Source organism: Macrobrachium rosenbergii, chromosome 54, assembly GCF_040412425.1.
Source record: "Macrobrachium rosenbergii isolate ZJJX-2024 chromosome 54, ASM4041242v1, whole genome shotgun sequence".
In the NCBI taxonomy this organism is placed as follows: Eukaryota; Metazoa; Arthropoda; class Malacostraca; order Decapoda; family Palaemonidae; genus Macrobrachium; species Macrobrachium rosenbergii.
This window is the reverse complement of record NC_089794.1, coordinates 40,267,392-40,282,806: the sequence shown is the minus strand read 5'-3', so window position 1 is coordinate 40,282,806 and position 15,415 is coordinate 40,267,392. Positions and strand designations below refer to the sequence as shown.

The window sequence follows — 15,415 nt, the reverse complement described above, 5'->3', positions numbered from 1 at the left end:
AGTATAGACTGATACTTCCATGCTTGTGCTCTTAGGAAAGCTAAATTCTCAAGATTCCTTTTAAATGTAAGAGAAAACAGGCCTGATTTAATGAAAGTCACTCTTATCTGAGACACTTTCTCCTCAGACACCACAAAATAGGTTGGAAGAATAACCTGTCAAAGCCTCAATGGGTTTGTATTCTTTGAGACAAACTTCCCCCACTGATTTGTAAAAATAAAGTTTGCAACTGTTTAGCTGAAGATTCTTAATCATATAGACACTGTGACGAACAGCTGTAACTGGGTACAGATAAACCTTAGCACTACAGGGATAGTGAATGGGTCAGCAAAATGACCCTGATAGACTGCTGATTACATCTCCATAATAATGGGTGACACTGCCTGAAGGAGCATGCAATATGCTCGCTTATCTGGAAAAAAAAGGGTCAATGAAAAAAGTCTTTATGGAAATACATGTAAGTCATAAGGGGGTATAATCCAAAGGTTCAAAGGAAGTTTTGGTAATGGAATAAAGAATTATTGAAATACCTGTATCTCATTTCAGGGGTCTTACAATCACACAAGGAATTCACTTCTCAATGGTTGAAACAGCCATTTAAGATCCTGGGAACCAACTACATCAATACTATATAGTCAAGTTTGAGAAACTGTGCAAAACTGGCCTTATAACCTTAATTGTGAAAAACCAATAGTTCTCCCAGAGACAAAAGTGAAGAAATAAATCTGCAATTAAGGGTATAGAGGCATTGAGAGGACTGATGCTTTTCTGAGAACATCAACCAATGAACTTTGACAAATTGTACTGACAGAGATTGATGGTTGAGGGCTTACAGAAAAAGTTACTCCAGTAGCAGTGACTGACAGAAAATTTTTCTCCCTAGGTCACTGCTCCACAGTCTCCACACATAAAGTAGTGGAATTTGTAAAAGTGAGGCTATTTCAAAAGCTTCTACCAGATGCTTAGCCTCTTAGGGTGGTCCATTAATAAAGTCAGGTCACCAAACCCTCCTGTAGAAGCCATGGAGGTGTTATTAAAATAATCTTGATCTAAAATGAAGACCTCAGTTTCTGCAGAACCTGGTGAAACAAACAAAAGGAGAAGCATAAACTTCCAGCTTGTCCCAGTTGTGAATCATGGCATCTAACTTCCTTACCACTGGGTCTTGTTAAGCCAAACAACACAAAGGTAGTTTATAATTCAGGCTTGTGGCAAACAGTGCCTGACCCACAGCTTCCAAGGAGTTCTGCAATGTCTTGTTCCAGAGACCACTCTAAAGGTGGAGTCTAGTTCTTCCTGCCCTGAAACAGTCTGCTACCACGTTCTTCCCAGGATGAACCTTGGGACTATTTCCACCTGCTTTTACTCTGCTCACATGAAGATTTCCACTGCCAGATGACATAAAGACTGGTTTTGTGCCTCCATGGTTCAGCAGTTTAGTGATGGTCATGGTGTTGTCTGCCACCATTCATATGATTCTTTCTGGCATACAGAAAACAAAAGCTTAAAGAGCTTTAACTCTAAAAAGCTTGTTGGTGTAACAAAAAGACGTCCAAACCTTAATTTGACATTTCCAGAAGGAGAAGCAATTTGGTACTTTCAAGACTAGAAGAACCTTGATTGATGGATGAGCTGGATTCTGAAACCACCACTACTGATAAGTCAGTACCTCTTCTACAGCTTTTATAGGGAAGCTTTCTGCCTGGTTTATGGCTGACCAGGACCTTGCCAGCGGCAGTTGCAGAGACCAAAGATGGAAATGGCTGTATGGAACAAACTTTTCCAAGGAGGTTACTTGACCTAGAAGAGACTGCAACAGCTTGATTGAAGGATTCTGAAATCAATGAAACTGGTGAATAACCAACATCAAACTTTCAATTGTGTTTTGAAAGGGAGGCACTAAACTGGTAAGTGTCTAGTTCCATGACTAGACTGATTACTGAAGTGGAGGGTTTGAAACTAAAATTCAACCCAGGAGATTACAGTTTTGCAAAGATGATTCTGATCTCTTTTTTATATAGGTGCTGATTCTGCAGCAGGTGCAGAGACCAAAGATGGAAATGGTTGCATGGAGCAAACTTTTCCAAGGAGGCTACTTGATCTAGAGAAGAGACTGCAACAGCTCAGCTGAAGGATTCTGAACTCATTGAAACTGGTGAATAACCAACATCAAACTTTCAACTGTTTTGAAAGGAAGGCACAAAACTGGTAGGTGTCTATGCACAAAACTGGTAGGTGTCTATTTTTATGACTGGATTGATTACCAAAGTAGAAAGTTTGAAACTAAAATTCAACCCAGGCAATTACAATCTTGCAAAGGTGGTTCAGATCTCTTTTTTTTTTTTATATAGGTGCTGATTCTGCTAGTACCAGCAAATCATCCAAATACCTTGTCAAACCCATGCAGGACCAATGCGCTCCAAGCTGCTACTGGTATCAGGGTTTGCATAAACCAAAGCCCAAAGCACACAGCACACAACTGATAAATTCTCCTTCTTGATAAAGTAAAGGTATTTCCTAGATGATAGATGAATGGCCATGTGAAATAATCCCCCATCACACTCTCCAGGCAAGAAAGTACCCTATCCCAGTGGACTGTCTCACCAATTCCACCATCGCAGTCCTGAAGGAAGTATGCTATTGTGTCTTAAAGTTAGAGACCGAGATCAGTGAAAGGGCCCAAGCCACTAGTCACCTTCAGAATCAGAAACAGAAGACTTTAAAAACCTGTTGAATCATCTGTTACCCCTTCTCTCTCAAACTTCCGATTCACTGATCTGATTTCCATCTACCAACATAAATTTGGCCAGATTGTCTAAGTAAAATCCACCTGAAGTATAAACAAAGGGAAAACTGTGTCCAGGAATGAAAACTTGAGGCCAAACCAGACTACCATACCTAAATTACTCACAGTTTTGCAACTATCTCCTCCCGATTCTTCCTATGTTCCTGAAAATAAGTCCCCGCTACTGAAAGAGGAAAACCCAGAAAATGCCCTTGTCATCATCTGGCCCCCTAAAGTTGGAGGACACTTTAATCACAGTCATCACAAAAGCAGCAGTCCGAGTGCTAGGCATAGTGAGCGCACAGGTAAGAATAGCATGGTTAACAAACCAGAGCAGTAGGCAATGAAGTGGGCAGCATTGGCAAGATAGTCTTGAAATGGCAAGCAAAGAGGAAAATGGATAATTGGATTTTCACGAAATTTGTTAAAAACATTCATGTCATACTTCCCCAGGTGATATTACCTTAAACTGATATCATTCTGTTCATTAGTTCCCTATTACAAACAAACAGACAACCAAATCAATAACCTCACCACCTCCATTCAAGTTCTGTAACCAATAAAAAAAAAAATACTATACCTACAAACAATACATACAGAACAAAGATAACTGCAGAATTTAAGAAGCATACAAAATTGCTTACTAAACACTCAATAAAACTTACCTTGTGGCTGCTGAGGCCTAGAATTAACCAAATTGCCAATACCCAATGGGGGAATGACGCGGGTAGGAGAAACTTTCTGATGGCCAGCCTTAGTCACCATTTGGTTTTCACCTGGGAATTAGGACAAAGGTTTTGAAAAGTTTATTAAAAATCATTCAAGGAGCCTGAAAGTATCTAGCATGAGAGTTGGTGATCAAAAAGCAGGGGGCTGATTACATCATTTACATGTTTGCATACCAGAACACAAATGTGGAACTGTTACTTGACGGAGAGATTATGAATAAATAACAACAAATATCTTTCTAAAGAACTGCAGTGCAATAACAACAAACTGGAAAAAATATGAATAAGAGAACTTCAATCAATGGCAGACTTCAGGGCATTCCTATGGGATAAATCTGAGGGCTACAGTACATAAAAAAATGATATTTTAATAATAAAATAAGGTTTGTTCATACTTACCTGGCAGATATATATATAGCTGTATTTCTCCGAAATCCGACAGAATTTCAAAACTCGTGGCACACGCAGTGTGGCCAGGTGGTTAGTACTCATTCCCGCCGCTGGGAGGCGGAATCGGGAACCATTCCCATTTTCTATTCAGATTTTCTAGTGCCACTGTCTCAAGAGGGGAGGCGGGTGGGCACTATGAGTATATATATCTGTTAGGTAAGTATGAACAAACCTTATTTTATTATTAAAATATCATTTTGTTCATGACACTTGCCTGCCAGATATATATAGCTGAATCCCACCGTTGGAGGTGGGAAGAGACAGAATAGGATTTAGGAAACAAATAAATGTAGGCGATTGACGCCTTGGTTCCTTACCTGTTAGCATAGCTGACTTCGAGGTTATCTGTCACCCAAGCCTGCTTCTGCTTTTCTAGAGTCTCCAGCAAGGTAGGGACCTATAAAGCTGAGAGATCTAGATGACCTGTCCACGGGGGCGTGACCACAATAGGACTAGATCATGCGACCATACAGAGAGGGAAAAGGAGCAACGACCAACCACCTGACCGACCTATCTAAGGTAATGAACCTAACATAGGCTAAAAAATTGGGACGTCCATCTCAATGGCCACCCAACAACCAAAAAATATAACAACAAGATTAAAAATACTACCTAACCCCTAAAGGATAGGATGAGTATTGCCCTCTTCTCCCAACATAGTGTCTATGAAACGTATGGTCCCAGCTTTTAAGAGCAGTCTTCAAATGTCGTCTTCACATCCCGCAAGTAATGGCTTAACACTGAATTACTTCGCCAGAAGGTAGCACCAAGAATATCCTTCAGAGACATATTCTTTTGAAAGCCACCAAGTCGCGATAGCTCTAACTTCATGAGCCTTTACTTTCAGAAGTCTCATGTCACCTTCTAGGCAGGAGGAATGAGCCTCTCTAATAGTACTTCTTAAAAAGAATGCTAAGGCATTCTTAGACATGGGAAGATCAGGTCTCTTCACCGAACACCACAGACTGTCCGATGAGCCTCTAGTTTCCTTAGTCTTGGCTAAGTAGAACTTGAGAGCCCTGGCAGGACACAGGACTCTTTCTGACTCTTGCCCAAGCATCTCCGTCAAACCTTTGATCTCAAAAGACTTGGGCCAAGGGTTTGAAGGATTTTCGTTCTTGGCTAAGAACAAAGGATTTAGGGAGCATACAGCATTAGGACCCCTAAAGCCAATATGTTTGCTAATGGCTTGCACTTCACTAATCCTCTTAGCTGTCGCCAGAGCCGTTAGGAAGACAGCTTTCTAGTCACATTCTTGAGGGTAGCAGAAGACAGAGGTTCAAAAGTACTTGACATAAGGAACTTCAGGACAACATCCAGATTCCAAGAAGGCGTCCTGAGTTGAGGAATTTTGACAGTCTCGAAGGATCTCAGTAGATCGTGAAGATCCTTGTTGTCGCATGTTCAGGCCTCTGTGCCTAAAAACTGCCGATAACATACTCCTATAGCCCTTAATAGTCGAGACTGCCAGATTATTCTTATGCCTAAGATAAAAAAGGAAGTCAGCTATTTGTGGTACAGAGGTCGTGGTCGAGGAAACTCCTTTACTCCTGCACCATCTCCTAAAAACAGTCCACTTGTACTGGTAGACCACATTCGAAGAAGGTCTCCTGGTATTGGCGATGGCCTTTGCCACAGCTCTCGAAAAGCCTCTTGCTCTAGCCAACTTCGTGATAGTCTGAACGCAGTCAGACTCAGAGCGGAGAGGTTTTTGTGGAACCTTTCAAATGCAGCTGCCTGAGAAGGTCCACCTCAGTGGAGGCGTTCTTGGAAAGTCCACTAGGAAGGCCAGGGTCTCTGGGAACCAATCCGCTGCTGGCCAGAAGGGGGCTATTAAAGTCATCCTTGCTCCTTCTGACGTTGCAAACTTCCTTATCACTTCTCCCAGGATCTTGAAGGGAGGGAAAGCATAAAGGTCGAGGCCTTTCCAGTCCCAGAGGAGGGCGTCTATGGCTAACGCTCCTGGGTCTAGGACAGGAGAGCAATAAAGGGGGAGTCTTGCCGTCCTGGACGTAGCAAAGAGGTCCACTAGAGGACGTCCCCATATCCTCCACAACTCTAAACATACCTCCTTGTGAAGAGTCCACTCGGTCGGTAGCAGCTGATTTTGCCGACTGAGAAGGTCTGCTCGGATATTCTCCACTCCCGCAATGAACCTCGTGAGAATAGTGACCCTTCGAGCATGAGTCCAAAGCAGGATCTCCCTCGCTAGGATGAACAGGGAACGAGATCGAGTACCCCCCTGTTTTTTGAGGTACGCTAGAGCTGTGGTATTGTCCGAATTGACTTGGACAATTCTGCCTGCAACTTGGGTCAAGAATTGAAGAGCCAGAAAGATAGCACCCAATTCCTTGAGATTTATGTGCCAGGACACCTGTTCCCCTCTCCAGGTGCCTGACACTTCCTCCCCTCCTAGTGTTGCTCCCCATCCTTCCCTGGACGCGTCGGAAAACAACACTAGGTCGGGGCTCTGAAGACGAAGAGAAACCCCTTCTGCAAGCTTTAAGGGGTCGAACCACCACTTCAGATGATCCTTGATAAAAGGAGATATCGTCAAAATCTCTTCCAGATTCTCCTTTTCCCTCCAGTTCTCCGCCATGAAAAACTGGAGTGGTCTGAGATGGAGCCTCCCCAGGGAAACAAACTTCTCCAGCGAGGAAATGGTCCCCAGCAAACTCATCCATTCCCTCACCGAGCATGTTTCTTTCCCTAGAAAGGACGAAACTTTTCTTAAGCAAAGCAGTTGCCGTTCTCGGGATGGAAAAGCTCGAAAAGCCACTGAATCCATCTGAATCCCCAGATAGACGAAGGACTGCGTCGGGATCAGATGGGACTTTTCTGGTTCACAAGAAGTCCCAGGGACTTCGTCAAATTCAGCGTCAAAGTCAGGTCCTCCAGACACTTCTCCCGAGAAGAGGCTCAGATGAGCCAATCGTCCAGGTAGAACGACACCTTAACACCCGCCAGGTGAAGCCACCGCAACGTTTTTCATGATCACCGTGAAGATCATGGGAGCGGTGCACAAACCGAAGCAGAGAGCTCTGAACTGGAAGACTCGTCCCCCAGCACAAATCTCAGGTACTTCCTTGACTGAGGATGAATGGGAACATGGAAATACGCATCCTGTAAGTCCAGAGAGACCATCCAGTCCCCTGGTCTTAAAGCCCCTAGAACCGACTGGGGCGTTTCCATCTTGAATCTTTCTTGAAATAAAAGCGATTCAAGACGCTACATCCAAGACCGGTCTCCACTCTCCCGACTGTTTTGGGACTAAGAAAAGCCTGTTGTAGAACCCCGGAGAATCCAACTTCAGAACTTGTTCCACGGCTCTCTTCTCTAACAACTGCTCCAGGAGGTCCAAAAGAATCTGTTGCTTCTCTCGGTGGTAAGACGGCGACAGATCCCTGGGCGACGTGCAAAGGGGTGGAAACATGAGAAAGGGATCTTGTAACCCTTCTCTAGAACAGTTAGTGACCATCGTCCGCCCCTTCGTTCTCCAGGCTCCCGCAAAAATAAAGAAGCCTGGCTCCTACAGGTGTCTGGAGGCGAAAGGAGTCACTTTTTCCCCTAGGTTTAGAGGGGCCGCTCCTCTGGTGAAACCTCTTCCTCGCGGAGACGATCTAGAGGAAGAAGTTCCTCCATGAAAGGGCTTCTTCTTCCTGGAGGACAAAACTGAAGCAGAAGAAGAAGAAGGAGCTGGAGGACGTCTCAAGAATGAGCCAACAGATCTTGCGTGGCCTTCTCCTTAAGACTTATGGAGATGTCCCGAATCAAAGACCGGGGAACAGATGGTTGGACAAAGGGGCGAACAATAACTCTGCCCTTTCTGAAGGAGAGACAGACTTAGCTGTGAAGTCAAAACAAGGCCCTCTTCTTTAAGAGGCCCGTACCAAAGTGAGACGCCAGTTCTTCAGATCCATCCCTGACTGCCTTGTCCATACAGTTAAGGACGCTAGAGAGCTCCCCCAGGGTAATTGAATCTGAGCTCAAGCTTAAGATCTAAAGCTCCCAAGCACCAGTCCAAAAATTAAACACCTCCATGGTGCGGAAGAGACCTTTGAGATGATGGTCTGTCTCTGACAAAGTCCAAGAAACCTTAGCAGTAGACAGATGTGACCTTCTGGAAGCGTCGACAAGACTGGTGAAATCCCCTTGAGAAGAGGAAGGAACTCTAGGGCTGAGATCTTCTCCCGTCTCATACCACATACCAGCCTTGCCGGAAAGCTTAGACGGAGGCACAGCGAAAGAGGTCTTTCCATGGGACTTCCGTTCCTCCATCCACACGTTGACTTTCTTGAAAGCCCTCTTGGTCGCCAACGAAGAAGTCATCTTCAAAAACCCCGGCGCTCTCCTAGCTTTGGAAGAAGCTAACTGAGAAGGCGGAGAGAGAGGAGCCGAAGGTTTAAACTTGTCTCCGAACAAGTCTTTAAGCAATCCGGTCAAAACTTGATAATCGGAAGTAGAGGAAGCAGACGAGGGCTCGGCGTCCAGCAGGATCCGATCGCCAGAAACCTCTCCCGCCACAGCTGGAGAAGCAACCGAGTCACCCAACACTTTAGGGGAACGAAGGCCTTGAGGTCCGATACGAAGAAGAGATCTTCTTTTCCCAGACGAAAGAGAATGCTCCGTAACGTCCTGAAGAGCAACCGAAGGGACGTCCTGAGGAGCGTCCTGGAGAGCGTCCTGAAGAGCGTCCACACTGGCGTCACGCCCAAAAACCGGAAGAGCGTCCTGTCGGCGCCCCTGCACAGAAGCGCCCTGAAGAGCGGCTACCAAGCGCCCGGGAAGAAGCTCGCGGCGTCATGTTGACGAAGCGCCACGACGAGGAACTAGAGAGCTAACAGGGGCGACAAGGCGGCGACACAGGCGAAGGAGACGACGAAAGCGGAGCAGGAGAAGGAGACTTCCTAGATCTCTTGACAGGCAAAGTCAAGTCCTTGCGACGACGAGGAGCAGAGTCCCTCTCGGCAATAAGAGAAGACAACTGCCGCTGCATCTCCAACAAAATCTTCTTAGATGGAGAAGAATCATGTCTGGGAGGAGAGACAATCCTATGGGAAGACGATGGGCGAGGGGACGCCTTCTTCTTCCTCACAGGAGCAAGAAAGGTTCTCTCCTTAGAGCGACTTGGGCGCTCAGAAACATCCTCATCAGACGAAATCCTAGTCCTCTTCTGCGGTGGAAAAGCTTCAAAATAACCAGCCGACGAAGAAGACTGACGAGAAGCGTCCTCTTGAACACAGCTCCTCTTGAGAGGACGAGAGTCCTTACGAGAATTCCACCCCTTGCGAGTGGGGAGGACGCCTCGGAGGACGAAAAAGCAGTCCTGAGAATGCGGCGCGAAGCACGATCTCTGGCAGCCTGGGAAGCGACAACAGGACCTGCCGAAGGGACGTCAGATCGGTGGAAGCCCCGTAACCTTCTTGCGGCTTTCGACATGCCTTCTCCCTGAGTCCTGGGAGTCTGACAGCGGTCCAGGCCTAGAAGCATTATGGGGCCGATCTGACGCCTCCACAACACTGGGAGCACTACACTTCACAGCACTTTGGAGAGATGTCACTTTGTTTTCGAAGCGCACGGATGGAACTCATGATCTCCGCCAGGGCCAAACCCTCATGAGACACAACATCAGGGTTAAGGCAAAACCACAGGGACAGGTGCAACATCAACTACATTAGGATTATCAGGAGAGGAAATAACCTGACTCTTGCACACACTCCTGGAGGAAGACCTCCTAACCCTGTCACACTCCAACTTGCGAACATACGAATCATAAGACTTCCAGCTCGCATCCGATAAAGGTTCACACTCCTTACATCGATCATCTATAAGACAAACATGCCCCTACACCTCAAGCAAACCGAGTGAGGGTCTACCAAGCTTTCGGTAGCCTCACCTTACAATCACTCATGCAACATACACGGAAACTAGCAGAACTAGAACCAGACATATTTAAAGAGAAGTCATAAGCAAAATCCACAACAGTCCAGAAAAAGCGTGTGCCAATCCACAGTCCAAGAATCAAAACCAAAAGTCAAGAGAATACTTAAGTGGGAATAAGCAAGTTAACGAAAATCCAGAGGCGGAGGTACTGTAACAGATGTTAACAGTACCGCGACAGAGAAAATCTGAATAGAAAATGGGAATGGTTCCCAATTCCCGCCTCCCAGCGGGCGGGAATGAGTACTAACCACCTGGCCAGCACTGCGTGTGCCGCGAGTTTTGAAATTCTGTCGGATTTCGGAGAAATACAGCTATATATATATCTGGCAGGTAAGTGTCATGAACAAAACTTACTTTCTTGTCATCTTATATCTACTTCCTTGGCTATTATGATATCTTTACGAAGGATAACCTGGCATGCAAATTATTTTAATGTGCTCCAAGGATTTTTCCCAGAATTTAAGTATGCAGAATTTAAAATTAGTCTTCCCTCAAATAACTTAAAATTAGTCTTCCCTCAAAAAACTAAGTAATATCAATGAAAAAGATTTATGAAGCAAATCACATTTTCCTTCATCTCCCAAATGAGAAGTATAAGGTAAAGTGAATCTGATATTAAGGGGTATTTATAGCTTAAAAATAATGATTATAAAAAAAGTCAAATACGAGTATGTATAAGTGACAAAGCTATCATAATTAACCACGTTGTGTAAACTTACCAATAGGCTATCATGGTGGAGATGGGTTGATTTTGGTTCTAAGTACAGAACCTGGATTCAACAAGAATATGTACAGCAGAACTGAAATCAACTAATATCTCTCTTAATGAATGAATAAATCAACTGTCTTTCCTGGTATCTAATAAAAAAGGCATGAGTTGAATCCTAGCCAGGCCATATGGACTTATCAATTATAATTCCCCTTGGATCTAAGTTATTCCCAAAGTAAAGTGAAACTGATATCAGGGGTATATGTGGCTTAACAGTTATGATTGTACAAAAGTAAGGGTGTGTTAAGTGACAAAACGATTATTATTAGATAAAAGTTACTAACTTAGCAATCAGCTTACTTGATGGGTTACTTTCAATTCTAGATACAGAACTGGAATTTGACAGGAATATGTACAGCATAGTCAGATTCAACTTATATCTATCTTGACAGCTGAATGGATAACTTAAAAGTCAACCCTCACATTTAATTCAAAAGGCACAGGTTCAGATGAGGCATATGCACTTATCAATTATAATTCCCCTTGAGCTATGTTATAACCAAGGTAAAGTTAATTTAATATCATGGGGTATTTGTGGATTAATATTAGCATTTATAAAAAACTTGTGTGTGCATAAGTGACAAAACTGTGTTACAAACTTAGCAGTTTGACATCATGATGGAGATGGGCTGATTTCAATTATAAGTTCAGAACCTGAATTTGATAGAAATATTTACAGCAAATCTGTAAGGGTTTAAAATGTGTATCCAGTCATCCACTTTGAACAGAAACACATGTACTGTATAAGCTACTACTACTACTATTATTATTATTATTATTATTATTACTATTCTTCTTCTTCTTCTTCTTCTTAGGTAGAACTATACCAGAGTTAACACACGACTCTCAAGGGGCTTGCCTTTGAACATAAGTGATTCCAACATAATGAGCATCCTGTGCCCTTACTAACTTCAAATATAATTTATTTGTGATCACTGGGGTCCTAACCAAGTTATACACATAACATATGAGACAAATCTATACTGAACTTACTGGTTTCTGCTTCCTCTCCAGTGGACTGAGCTTTTAACACCTCTGCACGAGTCAAAGCCTGCTCTGCCAGATTGCGTAATTTTTCAGCTATTGATGTATTCTTTACACTCTTGCTCTGGGAATGAGAGAGAGCAAGAGAAATACTAAGCTTTGTGCATACAATCTTGTACCTTATCATTTCATATTTTCCAGATCCTAAGCATATACAGGCAGTCCCTGGTTAACGATAGGGGTTTCGTTCCCAGCCGGGCACTAATAACCGAAAATCGTTATTAACCGGAACGTCACAATAATTATGGTAATAAGTGGCATTTATGATGCTGTAAGCACCGGTTGGTGCCAATAAACCGCTTACCAACGCCAATAAACCATTTACTGGCACAGAAAATCGCTTACCAATGCTGATAAATGGCCTACCGACGCCAATAAACAGCCTAATGACACCAATAAACCACCTACCAACACCGATAAGCTGCTTAACGGTGCTGAAAATCGCTTCCCGACACCGAAAACCTGGTCAACAATGTTGTTAACCAAGCGTTGTAAAACTGAAACGCCGTTAACTGAGGCTGCCGATAAGCGGGAACTGCCTGTACCTTGCATTTTTAAGAATAACATTCATCAAAAGTGATTAACATGACCTATAGTATCCCCTTTGATAAAAGCCCTACAGTCTTCCTAAACTTAGCTCAGAAAACTGAACAAAAGTTCAATTTTCACTTAAAATCTACATAATTTGTAAAGTAAAACTGCTGTTTTATATGAACTTTAGCTTGTAATTATTAGTGAACTAAATTCTTTTTTAGTGACACACCTGAAACCAAATGGCTTAAATGACAGGAAACCCATTTTATTAAGCTCACATACCTCATCAATTTGTGGAAATGGGAGATGGAACTTTTAACAGTAAAACAAAAATGTGCATTACATGTATACAGCTGGGTTATAACGATGAGGTTCTAAGTGGCCTAGTTACACAAAATTTTTGCTACATAAAACATATTTTTCTTCTGAACTATTAAGCATAAATAGCCTCATTCTGTGCACAGGCTCTCTAGCCACACCAACTTGCTAAATCATGTAAGAAAAAGGATTCACTGAGCTTGCCAAGACCACTCTCTAATTTCCTAGTGGGCACCACTCTTCCATGCAGCTTTGTTGGGTACACACATACTTTGAACTGTTCTCCATGAAGTAGCATCTCATTGTGCTTTGGGTTGTCTGCTATTCATTTGTTTTTTCAAAGAACCCATCACTTTACTACTGCCTTTAAGTGCATCAGCTTCCTATCCAGACATTTAGAAGAAAAATTCCAGCTTGCTGCTGGCACATCCAGGCCTCCAGCAGCAGAAAATGCTCACACCATGTGCATCTGCCAGTCTGAACAAGTAAGATATAAGATGAAGTTGTTGGCAACATATGGGGTCAGTTTTATAGAAGATAGTTAATAGAAGAATGGGTAAAAAATGAGTTGATCTCACTGATTAATTGTTGTTCCATAGATTAGTGTGTGTCTATGATCCTTCGGAGCCCTGATTTGGAAAGTAGAAATTTCTTGGATCAAAGTGGTAGTCACCAGTTCAACTCTAGTAACTCTTGAGCCAATCTCCCTCCCTTTGTCTATCTCTTTTCTTTCTCTTGGACAAGATGGTGGTCATACTCATGACTTCTACTAGAGGGATGATATCATGAATGATGGCTATGATTGTACAGCTTGCAAAGATACAAATTACAAAACACTCAATTTGCAAAAAATCATTAACATACTAAGCTGTAAGATATACACAAAATTGTTCAGCAAAAAATTAACACTGAATAGGACTGACATATGAATAAGCAAGGCATACTGCAAGAAAACTAAAGAAAGTGTTAGTTGAAAACAGTCAATATTAGACAAAAGAAATCTTGAATTTTCTTCATCCAAGGTCATCGTGGCTTTATCAAGCTGAAGCCGCTGCTAAAAACAACCAGCTGGACAGGGTGGAAAGAAGTACAGTGCACAGTAAAAGTACAAAGTTTGTTTATAATGGAATTTAATGGCTGAATGAACTATGGGGGCAAGAGGGCCAATCATCTGCCTGTAACATTACTCCTCCAACTATACATCATTATATCAAACCAATTACCCCACATTCAGTCATTATTCTTCAAACATTATAACAATAACATATTAAGGAATATCAATTAATTGCTAGTCTGAATTATGTTACTTTAGAGCCATCAATTGGAACGTTGAGCATCTAAATTTGGTTTGCTTTCTGGCATTCTACAAATATGCTGAAAATCAGCAAACTGGAATTGGATGTGCTGAGCCATATCTGTGTCTTCTGTCTAGGTAGTTTAGATGCTCAGGCAACTGTACTGTTTTCCTCCAGGATCAGACTGGTAAAGGCATGTGTCAGACTCCTCAGCAAGATGATCTGTTCTGCGATCTTCCAGTCCTTGTGGCATTAAGATGTTACTGTTAAAATAAAAAGGTATCCTATCATTTCCTCTAGGTCTATGTTTTTGGTCTTTTCTCCTAGAACAAGCAGTAAGCACACTAAAATCACATTCAGCATGTTTACATGTCCAAGTACAACCTACTTGGCACACCCATGTATCAGGTTCTTGTCTTTGCATGTCATGGTTCAACATCAGTGTGTGTCCCATTCACCTGCATCATTAACTAAGCCTTGACCCTCCATCTGTGTTTCTTCCCCAGCCCTACAGATCTCATGGATAAAAAATGATTTCAATCCATAAATAAGAAAGTAAGACTGTCTCCTGAAGGTTAAATCACTTGCACTTATTAGCTCAAAGTTTGTATGCACTTCTCTCTCATCATATGGGAGGCGACAGGGAAACTGAATCTTTATCATCTGCCTTACTCGTATCATCATGGTCCTCTTATCATTCAAAATATCTTTCCTAATGTAAACAAAGTCACACTACAAACTATTTCCAACTGCTGTTTGAGGAACAAAGGAGTGCCTAACAAATGGTACAAGGAGTCTAAAAAGTTGACAGAATAGCAGTAATACAGTAACTAGGCAGCTCATGAGCTTAAAAATCCTATACCATATTCAAGAAAAAAGGGCAAATGTAATAAAACTTTCACAATTATTTTTAACATGGTATATCTCACGCAATAGGGAGAACAAGCTTAGCTACTCGAAGAAACTGGGTGTCTAAGATGCCTAAAAAAGGGATTTTGACAAGGAAAAATCTATTTCTGGGGGAAGACCTGTGTCACCCAGTGAAATGGTTCCAATAGCACTCATTTCTAGATATAAATATTGCTAAATATACCAGAGAAAAAAGCTATCCATAATGCCGGGGTTACTACCCCCGGAGCGATCACCATAACGGTGTCGGTATGCACTAGGGGTGAGTGGACTCCACTATCACAGGTCTTCGTCCAATAGATCTCTCTATTCTCAAAGTCCCAAATTTGGGTGTGCCGTACCAAAGGTTGCTTCCCCGCTCACCTGCTAGGCGTCATCACGTGACCGCGTCGTCATCCCAATATTAGCACCCACCAAGCTTGGTATACCACCCGGGTGGGAAAGGAAGTGCAGGGATGGGTCACTGGGTGACACAGGTCTTCCCCAAGAAATAGATTTTTCCTTTGTCAAAATCCCTTTTCTGGGCTCGACCTCTGTCACCAAGTGAAATCGTAACAGAGAATCAGCCATACAAGAGCTTGGTGGTACGTCTCAAAGATTACTTTAATGGAGCTAAATAAAACTAAGAGAAAACTTTACT

At 42.9% G+C, this 15,415-nt stretch overlaps 1 pseudogene; it reads right to left on the bottom strand.

Annotated features, from left to right (window-relative positions):
- The window catches only part of LOC136835003 (calpain-7-like), a 49,617-nt pseudogene that overhangs the window by 18,736 nt on the left and 15,466 nt on the right, over positions 1-15,415 (bottom strand).